Consider the following 18348-nt stretch of genomic DNA (forward strand, 5'->3'; position numbering starts at 1 on the left):
GTCCGCTGGGGCCGATGATGAATGCAGCTGGGATGGTGTGACTCCCCACGGGAAGAGTGCGGCCCCAGGGCAGTGTAGTGGATGGTGGGAGTGATGGTGGTGAGAGTCCCAGTACCGGTAGTGCTGGAGGCGCGAAGGAGCACACAGACAACAAGTCACAGTCCAGGGTCTTTACTCACAGTTCATTTGTTCCAGGTCACTTCTGTACAGGTAGTGACCGCCCGAGCCGTGCTGCGTCCACCAGGTGTGGGGCTCGGTCACCTCCCAAGCAGTCAAGAGCATGGCACAGGACCCCCTTTAATCCTTTCTCTGGCCTGCCTCACCAGTGACCCACTTTTGTCCAGCTGCCGCGGACTTGTGCGGTTAAACGTGGGCTCCGTCCTCCGCTGTCCTATATGGTGCCTTCCTAGCAGGTTTGATGAGGTGTCGCACCAATAGATGATCACGACGACCGGTCTTTGGCTGAGGGTTGTTTCTCCTCCACCAACTTGGGATCCGGTACCCTTAATCTGCCTGACCCTGCACCCTGGATTCTCGTGGGTTCTTAGGATCCCTTCCACCTTCTTGTTCCTGAGCCCTTCTGTTTCTCTGTCTCTCCTTCTCTTTCTCTGTTCCTTTCTGTTCCTTTCTGTTCCGTTCTCTTGGAGCTGAGATGAGCCAAAATCCCAGCTCCCCTTCTCCTCCTCCTCGGCCTCTCACTAGGCCCTCCTGGAGTAGAGCTCCTACAGAGCCTCTACTCCCTGTCTTCTCCTCTGGCTGAACGAACGAACCTAGATCTAAGATGGTGCCCACCTTTTATACCTCCCTCTGACCATGAGCCCAGGTGACCAGCAACCAATGGGCTCCTACCTACGCTCAGGAACCAACCCCTATCTGCCCCTACAGCACTGGGTGTTCCACCCCCCTCCCCACTCCAGGCAGGGACATAGTCAGTCGTGCCTGCACTTCTGTCTAGTGGGAGCACCGTTGAGCTGTCCCTCGGAAATGGGGTGTGTGTGCTGTATGCAGCTAACTGAGCCCTGGTCCATACTCCATCCTTACCTGGGAGTGGAATATCACACCTCTGGGCTGAGGTGCAATACCCCTGTAGCGGCCGAACCCTCGGGGCGCTACATGGGCACCCAGCCTAAAAGTATTTGTTTACTTACAGGGTCCCAAGTGACCACTATGGCCCCTGTGAGGAGCTGGCCACTTACTAAAGACTATCAGACTTTTCCAGCATGGAGCTCCGTTTCCATCAATATTATTATTGTGTTTTATTAGAGATTTGCGCGCTGTGATTTATTAATATTCTGCTTGCTTGTCAGTTTATGTGCACTAATTGTACTTGCAATGTGTCCAGCATTCCAGAAATCTCATCAGTATCTCAGGAGCCTTAAGCCATTGTTCAAACAGCAACTAGGCTCATTGTGTGGAAGGGTAAAGTAGATCTCAAGAAGCCATCACCACAGGGAGTCTCACATGCAATCCCAGGTGATGAGTTCAGCCTGAGAAAAATACCTCCACCAATGCACACTTAGCTTTGGGGGGAGGGAGCTGATCCCAGTGAAGGAGAAAAGAAGCCACATGTTTAGTCAGCAGTTGGTGGAATGATGTTGAAGGGGTAGGATCAAATCTGAGGACCTGGACCATGGATGGATCATTGGCATATGGAGTAGAGATCGGCTGCTGACTAAGCTAGATAAAGGTGCTATAGTCGTGGGATCTGTCGTGTGGATTTGATAAACTTTCTTAAAGGACTGTTGCTACTGGATACCTGTGCTTCTATCATTTTATCTGTCATCAGGAGGATCATGGAATGTGAATTCAGACTATATTGGCTGGAGATATGAAATCTGTGGGCCAAGAAAAAGTTTGAAGACAGTGAGTATTGCCTGATACAAAGCCAGTGGAACTACTGATCCCAGGTTGGGAACTTGAGGACCGAGAGAACTGTATTTTGGCCATTGACCTGGAATTGTTGTAAAACTTTGATGTAAGAAATAAAATATTGTTGCCTCGTTAACCTGCCTAGGTGATTATTAAAACCCACATCCTCAGATTTTCACAGCCCCGCTAAACTCCAGAGCTGGGCTGCAACCTCTGCAGCCACTATAGTTCTGCTCCTGGTTGCACTGGACTGTAATGTCTGAACATGCGAGCAGGGAGGGACTGAAAGTGCTGCTGCTTCTGCATATGGGCCTGACTGTGCCTCATTCCCTGTGGACCATACCCTGTGGCTCATTCCTGCCACTCCTCCCCTGCAGCTGAACCCTGAGGCTCCTCCCCTGCGGCTCCTTCCCTGCAGCTCCTTTTGCTGTGGCTCCTTTCCTGCGGCTCCTTCCCTGAGGCTCCTCTCCTGTGACTCTTTCCCTGTGGCTGAACCCCGCAGCTCCTCCCCTGCAGCTCCACCCCTGCAGCTCCTCCCCTGAGGCTCCTTCCCAGTGGCTCCTTCCCTGCGGCTCCTTCCCTGCAGCTCCTTTTGCTGTGGCACCTTTCCTGCGGCTCCTTCCCTGAGGCTCCTCTCCTGTGACTCTTTCCCTGTGGCTGAACCCCGCAGCTCCTCCCCTGCAGCTCCACCCCTGCAGCTCCTCCCCTGAGGCTCCTTCCCAGTGGCTCCTTCCCTGCGGCTCCTCCCCTGCGGCTCCTTCCCTGCAGCTCCTTTTGCTGTGGCTCCTTTCCTGCGGCTCCTTCCCTGAGTCTCCTCTCCTGTGACTCTTCCCCTGCAACTGAACCCCGCAGCTCCTCCCCTGCAGCTCCACCCCTGCAGCTCCTCCCCTGAGACTCCTTCCCAGTGGCTCCTTCCCTGCGGCTCCACCCCTGTGGCTCCTTTTCTGCGGATCTTTCCCTGCAGCTTCTTCCCTGCGGCTCCTCCCCTGCAGCTCCTTCCGTGCAGCTCCACCCCTGCGGCTTCTTCCCTGCGGCTCCTTCCCAGTGGCTCCTTCCCTGCGGCTCCACCCCTGTGGCTCCTTTTCTGCGGATCTTTTCCTGCGGCTCCTTCCCTGCGGCTCCACCCCTGTGGCTCCTTTTCTGCGGATCTTTCCCTGTGGCTCCTCCCCTGCGGCTCCTCCCCTGAGGCTCCTTCCCTGAGGCGCCACCCCGTGGCTCCATTTTTGCGGATCTTTCCCTACGGCTTCTTCCCTGCGGCTCCTCCCCTGAGGCTCCTTCCCTGCGGCTCCACCCCTGTGGCTCCATTTCTGTGGATCTTTCCCTGCGGCTCCTCCCCTGCGGCTCCTCCCCTGTGGTGATGATTGTTAGGCACGCTTGTGGTGGCTGGTAGCCGTGCTTTCTTCCCAGGTCTGTTACAGCTGATATTGGACGCAGGTCACTGGGGTTAGAAGGGACTTCGATAAAACATTCCATATATTTCCTTTATATCAGTGAAACGCTTTGTAGAATAATACAATACAGAAAGAAATAAAAATACAAATATTCTTTTGCAAATAAAGGAAAAAAATAACTACAAACCCCATGACACCAAGTGGTGTGTCAGACGCCGCTGCCAGAGGCGCCCGGTTCTGCGCGGTTGGCACCTCTCCTCTGATGTAGTGCTCCTCTCTGCTGAGCCTCGATGATGGGCACTTGTGCTCTCCATTACACTTGTCACCCCTCAGCGGGAGCCTGTGATGATGGCGGCTCGTCAGCCGGATCCCTGTGGAGCTCGTCACAGTGCAGAATCTGACACACTGAACCAGCAGAATCAATATGCAAGAAGACACTTTACCTTGTCCCCAGAAATCCAGGGTAAACCAGTCAAAATCAGCCAAAAACATAACCGGAATGTGATGACCCGTCACTTGTCATGTCTGGTGCATATACTGCAGAGCAGCACACAGGTGGAGCAGGCTTCATTGTATGTGAACATGGCACAATATATATATTGTACAGAATTAGGGAGTGACCAGAGGTGTAAGGAGGCGACAGAAGGGGATCCATTGGGACATTCATGTAAATGCCAAGGTCAGAAAAGAGAAGCGGATACCACCGCCAGCTTGGATGACAATTTATATGTGTAGATGGCGGTAGATTCTCCAAAACTAAGTGATTGCCCCACTAATCTACTCATTGACCCCCAATAGCCAGCCATTAGTAAAGGGATCTTCCCAATTAAAAGGCATTATTACAAATAACATTCACCCACAACGCCCGGGATCCATGATGACTAAACCATCAATTATTAGCTATGACGCCCACGTCATGTCACAGGGTAACAAGCAAAACCAGGAGTGGGTGATAAATACAGAAGTGCTAACGTGGTTCTATTATACTTTTCCTCTGATTGTTCCTCACTTGATTTTGCCTTATAAATAATGATGTACAATGCTGACGAAATACTGAACATGTGAACGTGGCCTTACAGTGATGTTATACAGAGGCATATATATACAGTACAGACCAAAAGTTTGGACACACCTTCTCATTTAAAGATTTTTCTGTATTTTCATGACTATGAAAATTGTACATTCACACTGAAGGCATCAAAACTATGAATTACCACATGTGGAATTATATACTTAACAAAAAAGTGTGAAACAGCTGAAAATATGTCTTATATTCTAGGTTCTTCACAGTAGCCACCTTTTGCTTTGATGACTGCTTTGCACACTCTTGGCATTCTCTTGATGAGCTTCAAGAGGTAGTCACCGGAAATGGTCTTCACTTCACAGGTGTGCCCTGTCAGGTTTAATAAGTGGGATTTCTTGCCTTATAAATGGGGTTGGGACCATCAGTTGTGTTGTGCAGAAGTCTGGTGGATACACAGCTGATAGTCCTACTGAATAGACTGTTAGAATTTGTATTATGGCAAGAAAAAAGCAACTAAGTAAAGAAAAATGAGTGGCCATCATTACTTTAACAAATGAAGGTCAGTCAGTCCGAAAAATTGGGCAAACTTTGAAAGTGTCCCCAAGTGCAGTTGCAAAAACCATCAAGCGCTACAAAGAAACTGGCTCACATGAGGACCGCCACAGGAAAGGAAGACCAAGAGTCACCTCTGCTTCTGAGGATAAGTTTATCCGAGTCACCAGCCCCAGAAATCGCAGGTTAACAGCAGCTCAGATTAGAGACCAGGTCAATGCCACACAGAGTTCTAGCAGCAGACACATCTCTACAACAACTGTTAAGAGGAGACTTTGTGCAGCAGGCCTTCATGGTAAAATAGCTGCTAGGAAACCACTGCTAAGGACAGGCAACAAGCAGAAGAGACTTGTTTGGGCTAAAGAACACAAGGAATGGACATTAGACCAGTGGAAATCTGTGCTTTGGTCTGATGAGTCCAAATTTGAGATCTTTGGTTCCAACCACCGTGTCTTTGTGCGACGCAGAAAAGGTGAACGGATGGACTCTACATGCCTGGCTCCCACCGTGAAGCATGGAGGAGGAGGTGTGATGGTGTGGGGGGGCTTTGCTGGTGACACTGTTGGGGATTTATTAAAAATTGAAGGCATACTGAACCAGCATGGCTACCACAGCATCTTGCAGCGGCATGCTATTCCATCCGGTTTGCGTTTAGTTGGACCATCATTCATTTTCAACAGGACAATGACCCCAAACACACCTCCAGGCTGTGTAAGGGCTATTTGACCAAGAGAGAGAGTGATGGGGGGCTACGCCAGATGACCTGGCCTCCACAGTCACCAGACCTGAACCCAATCGAGATGGTTTGGGATGAGCTGGACCGCAGAGTGAAGGCAAAAGGGCCAACAAGTGCTAAGCATCTCTGGGAACTCCTTCAAGATTGTTGGAAGACCATTTCTGGTGACTACCTCTTGAAGCTCATCAAGAGAATGCCAAGAGTGTGCAAAGCAGTCATCAAAGCAAAAGGTGGCTACTGTGAAGACCCTAGAATATAAGACATATTTTCAGTTGTTTCACACTTTTTTGTTAAGTATATAATTCCACATGTGGTAATTCATAGTTTTGATGCCTTCAGTGTGAATGTACAATTTTCATAGTCATGAAAATACAGAAAAATCTTTAAATGAGAAGGTGTGCCCAAACTTTTGGTCTGTACTTTATATATATATATACAGTATATATATATATATGTTTTAGTTTAATCTTTATATATTTAGATTTCAGATTCTTTCTTGGTCACCATGTTGCTTTCTCTCTTTGATATACAGCTGAAACCAGAAGTTTCCATCAACTATATAAACAGACACATGTGCAGGTTTTTCTCAATATCTGACAAGAAATCATGTCCTTGGGTTGATATATACATGTCGGACCAAAGCACGTTCATCTCTAGGACACAGAACCTGTCTCCTTCCTGAGCGTTATGATGGCTGGACATTCCCATCTTGTTTGTACAGATGACCGAGGCACCTTCAGGGATCTTGAAATTGTACCCAAGGATGACCCAGACTTATTCAAGTCCACAATTCTCTTCCTGATATCTTGGCTAATTTCTTTGGACTTTCCCATGATGATACACAAAGAAGCAGTGTGTTTCAGGTGTGCATTAAAATACTTCCACAGGTGTGACTCTAATTAACTCAAATGTTGCCAAAAAACCTACCAGAAGCTTCCAAACACATGACATCATCATATGGGTGGTCCACAATTGTTTAAAGGCATAGTAATCTTACTGTATGTAAACTTCTGACTTTGCAGTAAGTAATAAAAATGCCTTAAACCTTCTCTCTCTCTCATTATTCTGGCATTTGGCAAATATTAAAAATGATGGTAATGCTGATTTACCTACAACGGGAAAGGTTTATTCTGATTTCATGTCAGATATTGAGAAAAACCTGCAGATGTGTCTGTATATATAGTGTATGGAAACTTCTGGTTTCAACTGTATAAATTTTATGTGTTACTTTGTGACTTTCTTTCCCTCTATATGTGTATTAAATTCTATAAAATTCTATAGAAGACGTTGCACATTTCCATTAGTAGTATTTCTACCGGATAAGTGGGAATTAGCTCTTCTTCTTTGCTGCTGATCCTGGAGCTGTCACTTTAAATAGTATCACTAATGGGGTTCGCCTCTCCACCGCTCTATCTGCCATCGCCGAAGATTTCTTAGTTGACAAATGTCATGAGATTTTATGTTCTAAACCTCTGAATCCAAAGCATCGTTAATACATGAATGTGGATGTCAGAGACGGTGACATTATACATCTACATGATCTTATTATAAGATGGAATACATATTGGAATTAATGCTGTGATGTGTTCAGGATTAGGGTCAGAGGTGCAGCTGAACCCCTGGGACCTGGAGCAAAGTCTCCCGGTGCTTTAGGTGCAGCCATAGTGCTGGGTCCGTTGCTGTAACTTGTTGTCTGTAAAGACTTGTGACGCTCTACCATAGACACATGATAATGGCAGCCAGTCACTGGTCATAGTGGTGATGTCACTGGTCATAGTGGTGATGTCACTGGTCATAGTGGTGATGCCACTGGTCATAGTAGTGGTGCCACTGGTCATAGTGGTGATGCCACTGGTTATAGTGGTGATGTAACTGGTTATAGTGATGTCACTGGTCATAGTGGTGATTTCACAGGTCATAGTGGTGATGCCACTGATCATATTGGTGATGTAGCGCCCCGAGGGCTCGGCTGCTACAGGGGTATTGCACCTCAACCAGAGGTGTGATATTCCACTCCCGGGTAAGGATGGAGTATGGACCAGGGTTCAGTTAGCTGCATACATCACACACACCCCATTTCCGGGGGACAGCTCGACGGTGCTCCCATTAGACAGAAATGCAGGTACGACAGACCATGTCCCTGGCTGGAGTGGGGAGGGGGGAGGAAAACCCAGTGATGTAGGAGCAGGAGGGGACGGTTTCTGGGCATAGGTAGGAGCCCATTGGTTGCTAGTCACCTGGGCTCATACACAGAGAGGGAGGTATAAAAGGTGGCACCATCTTAGTTCGGAGAGAAGAAGGTGAGTTCAGTGAGAGAAGGAGTTCAGCCAGAGAGTGCTGACAGGGAGCTGTGGCTCGGTCTGGGCCCGGCTCCACGAGGCAGGCCTGAGGAGAGGGCCAGGAACAGAAAGGAACAGAAACAGAAAGGAACAGCAAAGAAAGAGAAGTACCCAAAGTGTAGAAGGGCCCAGAGACACGAAGGCAGAAGGAACCCTAAGGACCCAGGAGATTGCGGGTAACGGGTTGGCAGAACAGGGGACTGGCGGTCGTGACCATTTACTGGTGCGACCCCTCACTACACCTACCAGAAAGGCACACCACATAGGGTCAGGGAAGTGGACACCCAGTCCTCCCAGGAGAAGACCCGAGGCAGCTGGATAAAGGTAGTGTCACTGGTGGGGCACGGCTGACGAAAGGATAGAGGGGAGTCCTGTGCCACACTCCGGAGTTGCCTGGGGGGTTGGCCGAGCCCCCTGCCTGGTGGATGCAGCACGGTTCGGGCGGTCCTACCTGCGCACAAGTGACCTGGATGAGAACTGTGAGTAAAGAACTTGAACTGCAATACCTTGTCTCTGTGCTTTCTCACCGCATACAGCACTACTAGAAATGGGATGCCCGCACCATCACCCCCACCATCCACATTCCCTGCCCTGGGGCTGCACTCTTCCCGTGGGGAATTACACTACCTCAGCTGCATACACCATCAGCCCCAGTGGTCTGCCTTGCAGCGGCGGTTCGCACTGACCGCAATCCACGGGTGGCGTAGTCGGACAATTAACCTAAAATCTTACAAATAGACTGCCACTGGTTTGACCACCCTGAGCCACGGGACCGGGTCGCCGCCATGGTGACTACAACCCCCAGCATCCCACGAAAGGGCCCGGTTCCGGGTTCCCCACGCGGCCCAGGGGGGCGTGTCAATGTCACAGGTCATAGTAGTGATGTCACTGGTCATAGTGGTGATGCAACTGGTCATAGTGGTGATGTCACTGGTCATAGTGGTGATGTCACTGGTTATAGTGATGCCACTGGTCATAGTGGTGATTTCACTGGTCATAGTGGTGATGTCATTGGTCCCAGTGGTGATGTCATCAGTCATATTAATTACATCACTGGTCATATCAGTTATGTTACTGGTAGAGAGGGATCATGGATTCACAGGACTCTGGTCCATCGTCCAGGTCAGTAATCTGTGACCACAGGACAGGCATCCTGTGATTTCGCTTACCGTTCAACATTCCCAACTCTTCTTTTGATTAGCTGGTCTGGTAATAAAATAATAAAAATATGATAAAAAAAATAAAAAAATAAAAAGAAGAGTTAGGAATTCCTGAAGGTAAGGAAATTCACCGGGCTCCGGTCCTGAGGTCACTAATTACTGACCTGGACAATGGACTGGTGTCCTGAAAATCCATTCTCCATCTCTAGTTATTGGGTACAGTGGGAATGTCACTGATCATATTAGTGATGTCACTGGTCATAGTGGTGATGTCACTGGTCATAGTGGTGATGTCACTGGTCTTATTGGTTATATTACTTATAGTTAGAATAGTGAGAATGTCACTATTTATGAAGTCATCATCACCACTATAATAATTAGCATAACCAATATGACCGGTGATGTCACTAATAAAGCAGTGACATCACTTATAACTGACATCCCCAATATAATCAATATCAATCCATATAACCAGTAACATAACCAACATGACCAGTGACATCACGTACACTATGTAACTATGCATGTAAGTGACGTCGCAAGTCATATTGGTTATGTTACTGGTTATATGGATTGATACTGATTATATTAGGGATGTCAGTTACAAGAGTGATGTCACTGGCTTTAATATTGACCTCACTGGTCATATTGGTTATGTTAATGGCTACAGTGGTGATGTCACTGGTTATATGGATTGTTGCTGGTTATATTGACGATGTCACTGTTCATGTAAGTGATGTCACTGGTTGGTAATGTCATCACTGGTCATAGTGTTGATGCCACTAGTCATGTTGATTATGTTAATGGTTATAGTGGTGATGTCACTAGTCATATTAGTGATGTCACTGGTCATAGTGACAGTAGACAAAAAAGTCTTATAACTGTCAAGTTTTCACTGCAATTGTTTAGAACAGACAGAGACCTATCATAATGACCGTCTTTTGCAGTACCACTTGTGGCCACAGCGCTGACTGATGGCGCAGCATTCCCCCCGTTACCAGCACATCCTCATCTTCTCACCTTCCTTTTAATTTCTACAATAATTGAACATAACGATGACGAATCTCATCCGGGTGAAATATATTTTGGTTTGTTATTGATGAGCGTGAAATCAGTCAATTATTGAAGAATGAAATAAATGGCGCAGCAACCAGAAAAGGTCACGCAGCGCCCAATATAACGCATTAACATAAGATGAATGAAAAGCATAAAAGAAAACTAAAGAATCAATGAAAACTCAACCACGGTAAATTATACACAACAAGGTCGAGAGATACAGATATCAATATGAAATGCACGACGTAGGCGGCTGTTACCGCTGCAGCACTGTGCACACGAGACGCTCAATGAAAGAGATGGCACATATCACAAAATAATCAAAGTGAACAATGGATAACGCTACATTTCATGTCTTGGCTTTGTGTAAAAGGTATAAACGACATGATCACAAAAACATAGCTACTTTCTTCCAGCGCCACATCTGTCCACAGGTTGTTTGCGGTATTGCTTGTTAGTCCTGAGCTGCTATACTACACATGACCTATGGACAGGCGTGGCTCTGCTTGTTAAATATTGCATAACTCTATAAAGTTTCAGTTGCCACTGTTTGGCAGCTTTCTTCCTATGCACAGTGTACACAGAAAGCTTCTAGTGCTGAGCGAGTATGCCTCATTCAACCGTTTGGCGAGCACGCTCGGGTGCTCGCCGAGTATTTTGGCATGCTCGGCGTTTCATTCATTGTCGCCACACCTGCAAGTGTCACGGCTGTTAGATAGCTGTCACACATGTAGAGATTGCCTGGCGAACAGGCTATCTCTGCAAGAGCACACCAAAATACTCGGCGAGCATAAATGAGTTAATGAGGAATACTCGCTCATCACTAATAGCTTCCAATCAGTGGTGTGAGCAGGGTTATACACAGAAAGCTGCCAATCAGTGGTGTGGGCGGGGTTATACACAGAAAACTGCCAATCAGTGGTGGGGGTGGGGTTATACACAGAAAACTGCCAATCAGTGGAGTGGGCGGGGTTATACTATAAGGTGCTCCAGCAAGGTAGTCATGTTCGAGCTGTGGCCCCTGCTCGCTTTGGCACCTTACAGACAATTTGTGTTCTCCCTCTGATGTGTGGCTGTGCATGTGACATTCTTCACTTACTTCACACCATCCGGTCACGGCTGTCTCCAGACATTTCTCTTCTGGGACCAGGGTAGTAATAATTTCAGAGGACACAAAGTTATTAACCATAGCTAGGGTTTTACTTGGGGCAAAGAAGTAATTACAATATTTACAGTCTGGTAGATTGGATAAGGCCCTACAGGTTCTTGGCTCCCATACAGGTGCTAAAATCATCTTCAGCCTGGGTGCCCTCTTTAGGTGAAGCATATCTCTGTTTCTATTCTTTAGCCTAAGAGACGGTTCCTCACCAGCGACAGTGTGCCCAGATCCTTTATCTCCCTCACGGCTTATCCTGGAGTCCTATTTTCCTCTGCTACCTGCAGACTTGAAGTGCCCCGTGTCCTCAATACCTCCGTTGAGTTTCTCCGGCCGGCTAATGGGACTCCTGCGTGAGGAGATATTCACACACGGATTCACTGTCTGAGGGTAGAGAGCCCCCGTCTACCCTAGCAGCCAATTTCCCTGACTGTCTGTACGTAAGAGTTCCTGTCACGTCCCTGACAGGGCTTCAACTGACTCAAAAATAACGGCTGCAGTAATTTTTAGCACACCCAGAGGCTCCACCCACTAAGCCATCTGCTTAGCAACTCCCTTGCCTCTCACTGACAGCTGTGTCCAGCAGTGGCATCTTGTGGGTGATAAAAAGTACTGCAGCAAGGAATTATATCTAACCTTTAGACATGCCCAATGTCTATCCCTGTCACTACGTTTCTCCGTTACTCCACTGACTGCGCCACTGAAATTAACTTGACCTAATAGCAGTTCAGAGAGTGCCTAACTATGGGGATATGTAATTCTAACTAATTCAGTCCCAGGGGAAGGTTACACCCTTCCTCACTATTACATTACGCAGAAAGCTGCCAATCAGTGATGTGTGTGGGGTTATACACAGAAAGCTGTCAATCAGTGGTGTGAGCGGGGTTATATACAGAAAGCTGTCAATCAGTGGTGTGTGCGGGGTTATACACAGTAAGCTGTCAATCAGTGGTGTGGGCGGGGTTATACACAGAAAGCTGCCAATCAGTGGTGTGAGCGGGGTTATACACAGTAAGCTGTCAATCAGTGGTGTGGGCGGGGTTATACACAGAAAGCTGCCAATCAGTGGTGTGTGTGGGGTTATACACAGAAAGCTGCCAATCAGTGGTGTGAGCGGGGTTATATACAGAAAGCTGTCAATCAGTGGTGTGAGCGGAGTTATACACAGTAAGCTGTCAATCAGTGGTGTGTGCGGGGTTATACACAGAAAGCTGCCAATCAGTGGTGTGTGTGGGGTTATACACAGAAAGCTGCCAATCAGTGGTGTGTGTGGGGTTATACACAGTAAGCTGTCAATCAGTGGTGTGGGTGGGGTTATACACAGAAAGCTGCCAATCAGTGGTGTGTGTGGGGTTATACACAGAAAGCTGCCAATCAGTGGTGTGTGTGGGGTTATACACAGAAAGCTGTCAATCAGTGGTGTGAGCAGGGTTATACACAGAAAGCAGCCAATCAGTGGTGTGTGTGGGGTTATACACAGAAATCAGCCAATCAGTGGTGTGGGCGGGGTTATACACAGAAAGTTGCCAATCAGTGGTGTGAGCGGGGTTATACATAGAAAGCTGTCAATCAGTGGTGTGAGCGGGGTTATACACAGAAAGCAGCCAATCAGTGGTGAGTGCGGGGTTATACACAGAAAGCTGCCAATCAGTGGTGTGAGCGGGGTTATACACAGAAAGCTGCCAATCAGTGGTGTGTGTGGGGTTATACACAGAAAGCTGCCAATCAGTGGTGTGAGCGGGGTTATACACAGTAAGCTGCCAATCAGTGGTGTGGGCGGGGTTATACACAGAAAGCTGCCAATCAGTGGTGTGGGTGGGGTTATACACAGAAAGCTGCCAATCAGTGGTGTGGGTGGGGTTATACGCAGAAAGCTGCCAATCAGTGGTGTGGGCGGGGTTATACACAGAAAGCTGCCAATCAGTGGTGTGGGCGGGGTTATACACAGAAAGCTGCCAATCAGTGGTGTGGGTGGGGTTATACACAGAAAGCTGTCAATCAGTGGTGTGGGCGGGGTTATACACAGGAAGCTGACAATCAGTGGTGTGAGCGGGGTTATACACAGAAAGCTGCCAATCAGTGGTGTGGGTGGGGTTATACGCAGAAAGCTGCCAATCAGTGGTGTGGGCGGGGTTATACACAGTAAGCTGCCAATCAGTGGTGTGGGCGGGGTTATACACAGAAAGCTGCCAATCAGTGGTGTGAGCGGGGTTATACAAAGAAAGCTGCCAATCAGTGGTGTGGGCGGGGTTATACAAAGAAAGCTGCCAATCAGTGGTGTGAGCGGGGTTATACACAGAAAGCTGCCAATCAGTGGTGTGGGCGGGGTTATACACAGGAAGCTGCCAATCAATGGTGTGAGCGGGGTTATACACAGAAAGCTGCCAATCAGTGGTGTGAGCGGGGTTATACACAGTAAGCTGCCAATCAGTGGTGTGGGTGGGGTTATACGCAGAAAGCTGCCAATCAGTGGTGTGGGCGGGGTTATACACAGAAAGCTGCCAATCAGTGGTGTGGGCGGGGTTATACACAGAAAGCTGCCAATCAGTGGTGTGGGCGGGGTTATACACAGAAAGCTGCCAATCAGTGGTGTGGGCGGGGTTATACACAGAAAGCTGTCAATCAGTGGTGTGGGTGGGGTTATACGCAGAAAGCTGCCAATCAGTGGTGTGGGCGGGGTTATACACAGGAAGCTGCCAATCAGTGGTGTGGGTGGGGTTATACACAGAAAGTTGCCAATCAGTGGTGTGAGCGGGGTTATACACAGAAAGCTGCCAATCAGTGGTGTGGGCGGGGTTATACACAGGAAGCTGCCAATCAGTGGTGTGGGCGGGGTTATACACAGGAAGCTGACAATCAGTGGTGTGAGTGGGGTTATACACAGAAAGCAGTCAATCAATGGTGTGAGTGGGGTTATACACAGAAAGCTGCCAATCCGTGGTGTGAGCGGGGTTATACACAGAAAGCTGCCAATCAGTGGTGTGAGCGGGGTTATACATAGAAAGCTGTCAATCAGTGGTGTGAGCGGGGTTATACACAGAAAGCAGTCAATCAATGGTGTGTGTGGGGTTATACACAGAAAGCAGCCAATCAGTGGTGTGAGCGGGGTTATACACAGAAAGCTGTCAATCAGTGGTGTGAGCGGGGTTATATACAGAAAGCTGTCAATCAGTGATGTGAGCGGGGTTATACACAGAAAGCTGTCAATCAGTGGTGTGTGTGGGGTTATACACAGAAAGCAGCCAATCAGTGGTGTGAGCGGGGTTATACACAGAAAGCTGTCAATCAGTGGTGTGAGCGGGGTTATATACAGAAAGCTGTCAATCAGTGGTGTGTGTGGGGTTATACACAGAAAGCAGCCAATCAGTGGTGTGAGCGGGGTTATACACAGAAAGCTGTCAATCAGTGGTGTGAGCGGGGTTATACACAGAAAGCTGTCAATCAGTGGTGTGGGCGGGGTTATACACAGAAAGTTGCCAATCAGTGGTGTGAGCGGGGTTATACACAGAAAGCTGTCAATCAGTGGTGTGGGCGGGGTTATACACAGAAAGCTGTCAATCAGTGGTGTGAGCGGGGTTATACACAGAAAGCAGTCAATCAATGGTGTGTGTGGGGTTATACACAGAAAGCAGCCAATCAGTGGTGTGAGCGGGGTTATACACAGAAAGCTGTCAATCAGTGGTGTGAGCGGGGTTATACACAGAAAGCTGTCAATCAGTGGTGTGGGCGGGGTTATACACAGAAAGTTGCCAATCAGTGGTGTGAGCGGGGTTATACACAGAAAGCAGTCAATCAATGGTGTGTGTGGGGTTATACACAGAAAGCAGCCAATCAGTGGTGTGGGCGGGGTTATACACAGAAAGTTGCCAATCAGTGGTGTGAGCGGGGTTATACATAGAAAGCTGTCAATCAGTGGTGTGAGCGGGGTTATATACAGAAAGCTGCCAATCAGTGGTGTGAGCGGGGTTATACACAGAAAGCTGCCAATCAGTGGTGTGAGCGGGGTTATACACAGAAAGCTGCCAATCAGTGATGTGAGCGGGGTTATGCATAGAAAGCTGCCAATCAGTGGTGTGAGCGGGGTTATACACAGGAAGCTGCCAATCAGTGATGTGAGCCGGGTTATACATAGAAAGCTGTCAATCAGTGGTGTGAGCGGGGTTATACACAGAAAGCTGTCAATCAGTGGTGTGAGCAGGGTTATACACAGAAAGCTGCCAATCAGTGGTGTGGGCGGGGTTATACATAGAAAGCAGCCAATCAGTGGTGTGGGCGGGGTTATACACAGAAAGCTGCCAATCAGTGGTGTGGGCGGGGTTATACATAGAAAGCTGTCAATCAGTGGTGTGAGCGGGGTTATACACAGAAAGCTGCCAATCAGTGGTGTGAGCGGGGTTATGCATAGAAAGCTGCCAATCAGTGGTGTGAGCGGGGTTATACACAGGAAGCTGCCAATCAGTGATGTGAGCCGGGTTATACATAGAAAGCTGTCAATCAGTGGTGTGAGCGGGGTTATACACAGAAAGCTGCCAATCAGTGGTGTGGGCGGGGTTATACATAGAAAGCAGCCAATCAGTGGTGTGGGCGGGGTTATACACAGAAAGCTGCCAATCAGTGGTGTGGGCGGGGTTATACATAGAAAGCTGTCAATCAGTGGTGTGAGCGGGGTTATATACAGAAAGCTGCCAATCAGTGGTGTGAGCGGGGTTATACACAGAAAGCTGCCAATCAGTGGTGTGAGCGGGGTTATACACAGAAAGCTGCCAATCAGTGGTGTGAGCGGGGTTTTGCATAGAAAGCTGCCAATCAGTGGTGTGAGCGGGGTTATACACAGGAAGCTGCCAATCAGTGATGTGAGCCGGGTTATACATAGAAAGCTGTCAATCAGTGGTGTGAGCGGGGTTATACACAGAAAGCTGTCAATCAGTGGTGTGAGCGGGGTTATACACAGAAAGCTGTCAATCAGTGGTGTGAGCGGGGTTATACACAGTAAGCTGTCAATCAGCGGTGTGTGTGGGGTTATGCATAGAAAGCTGCCAATCAGTGGTGTGAGCGGGGTTATACACAGAAAGCTGCCAATCAGTGGTGTGAGCGGGGTTATACACAGAAAGCTGCCAATCAGTGGTGTGAGCGGGGTTATACACAGAAAGCTGCCAATCAGTGGTGTGAGCGGGGTTATACACAGAAAGCTGCCAATCAGTGGTGTGAGCGGGGTTATACACAGAAAGCTGCCAATCAGTGGTGTGAGCGGGGTTATACACAGAAAGCAGCCAATCAGTGATGTGTGTGGGGTTATACACAGAAAGCTGCCAATCAGTGGTGTGAGCGGGGTTATACACAGAAAGCTGCCAATCAGTGGTGTGGGCGGGGTTATACACAGAAAGCTGCCAATCAATGGTGTGGGCGAGGTTATACACAGAAAGCTGCCAATCAGTGGTGTGAGCAGGGTTATACACAGAAAGCTGCCAATCAGTGGTGTGAGCGGGGTTATACATAGAAAGCTGTCAATCAGTGGTGTGAGCGGGGTTATACATAGAAAGCAGCCAATCAGTGGTGGGGGTGGGGTTATACACAGAAAGCTGTCAATCAGAGGTGTGAGCGGGGTTATACACAGAAAGCTGTCAATCAGTGGTGTGAGCGGGGTTATACACAGAAAGCTGTCAATCAGTGGTGTGAGCGGGGTTATACACAGAAAGCTGTCAATCAGTGGTGTGAGCGGGGTTATACACAGAAACCTGTCAATCAGTGGTGTGAGCGGGGTTATACACAGAAAGCTGCCAATCAGTGGTGTGAGCGGGGTTATACACAGAAAGCTGCCAATCAGTGGTGTGAGCGGGGTTATACACAGAAAGCTGCCAATCAGGGGTGTGAGCGGGGTTATACACAGTAAGCTGTCAATCAGTGGTGTGGGCGGGGTTATACACAGAAAGCTGCCAATCAGTGGTGTGAGCGGGGTTATACACAGTAAGCTGTCAATCAGTGGTGTGGGCGGGGTTATACACAGAAAGCTGCCAATCAGTGGTTTGAGCGGGGTTATACACAGTAAGCTGTCAATCAGTGGTGTGAGTGGGGTTATACACAGAAAGCTGCCAATCAGGGGTGTGAGCGGGGTTATACACAGTAAGCTGTCAATCAGTGGTGTGGGCGGGGTTATACACAGAAAGCTGCCAATCAGTGGTTTGAGCGGGGTTATACACAGTAAGCTGCCAATCAGTGGTGTGGGTGGGGTTATACACAGAAAGCTGCCAATCAGTGGTGTGAGCGGGGTTATACACAGAAAGCTGCCAATCAGGGGTGTGAGCGGGGTTATACACAGTAAGCTGTCAATCAGTGGTGTGGGCGGGGTTATACACAGAAAGCTGCCAATCAGTGGTGTGAGCAGGGTTATACACAGTAAGCTGTCAATCAGTGGTGTGGGTGGGGTTATACACAGAAAGCTGCCAATCAGTGGTGTGAGCGGGGTTATACTCAGAAAGCAGCCAATCAGTGGTGTGGGCGGGGTTATACACAGAAAACTGCCAATCAGTGGTGTGGGTGGGGTTATACACAGAAAGCTGCCAATCAGTGGTGTGAGCGGGGTTATACTCAGAAAGCAGCCAATCAGTGGTGTGAGCGGGGTTATACTCAGAAAGCTGTCAGACCTATTGATCCCACTATATTCAATGAGTCAGGCAGCATGGCATGCTAACCACAAGTCCCATAAATTCCCCCAGAATATGAATAGTATGCTGGGATAAGGCTTTGAGCATGTATGATACTGAGAAACTCAGTGACTGCTTCTTGCTAATTACACATGAGGTAAACGGTGCATGTGTGTACATATATATATATATATATATATACAGTTATATGAAAAAGTTTGGGCACCCCTATTAATCTTAAGCTTAATGTTTTATAAAAATTGGTGTTTTTGCAACAACTATTTCAGTTTGATATATGTAATAACTGTTGGACACAGTAATGTTTCTGCCTTGAAATGAGGTTTATTGTACTAACAGAAAATGTGCAATCTGCATTCAAACAAAATTTGACAGGTGCATAAGTATGGGCACCCTTATCATTTTC

The sequence above is a fragment of the Phyllobates terribilis genome, unplaced genomic scaffold (genome assembly GCF_046119375.1).
Source record: "Phyllobates terribilis strain yellow unplaced genomic scaffold, ASM4611937v1 Scaffold_7__3_contigs__length_470593459, whole genome shotgun sequence".
Classification (NCBI taxonomy): domain Eukaryota; kingdom Metazoa; phylum Chordata; class Amphibia; order Anura; family Dendrobatidae; genus Phyllobates; species Phyllobates terribilis.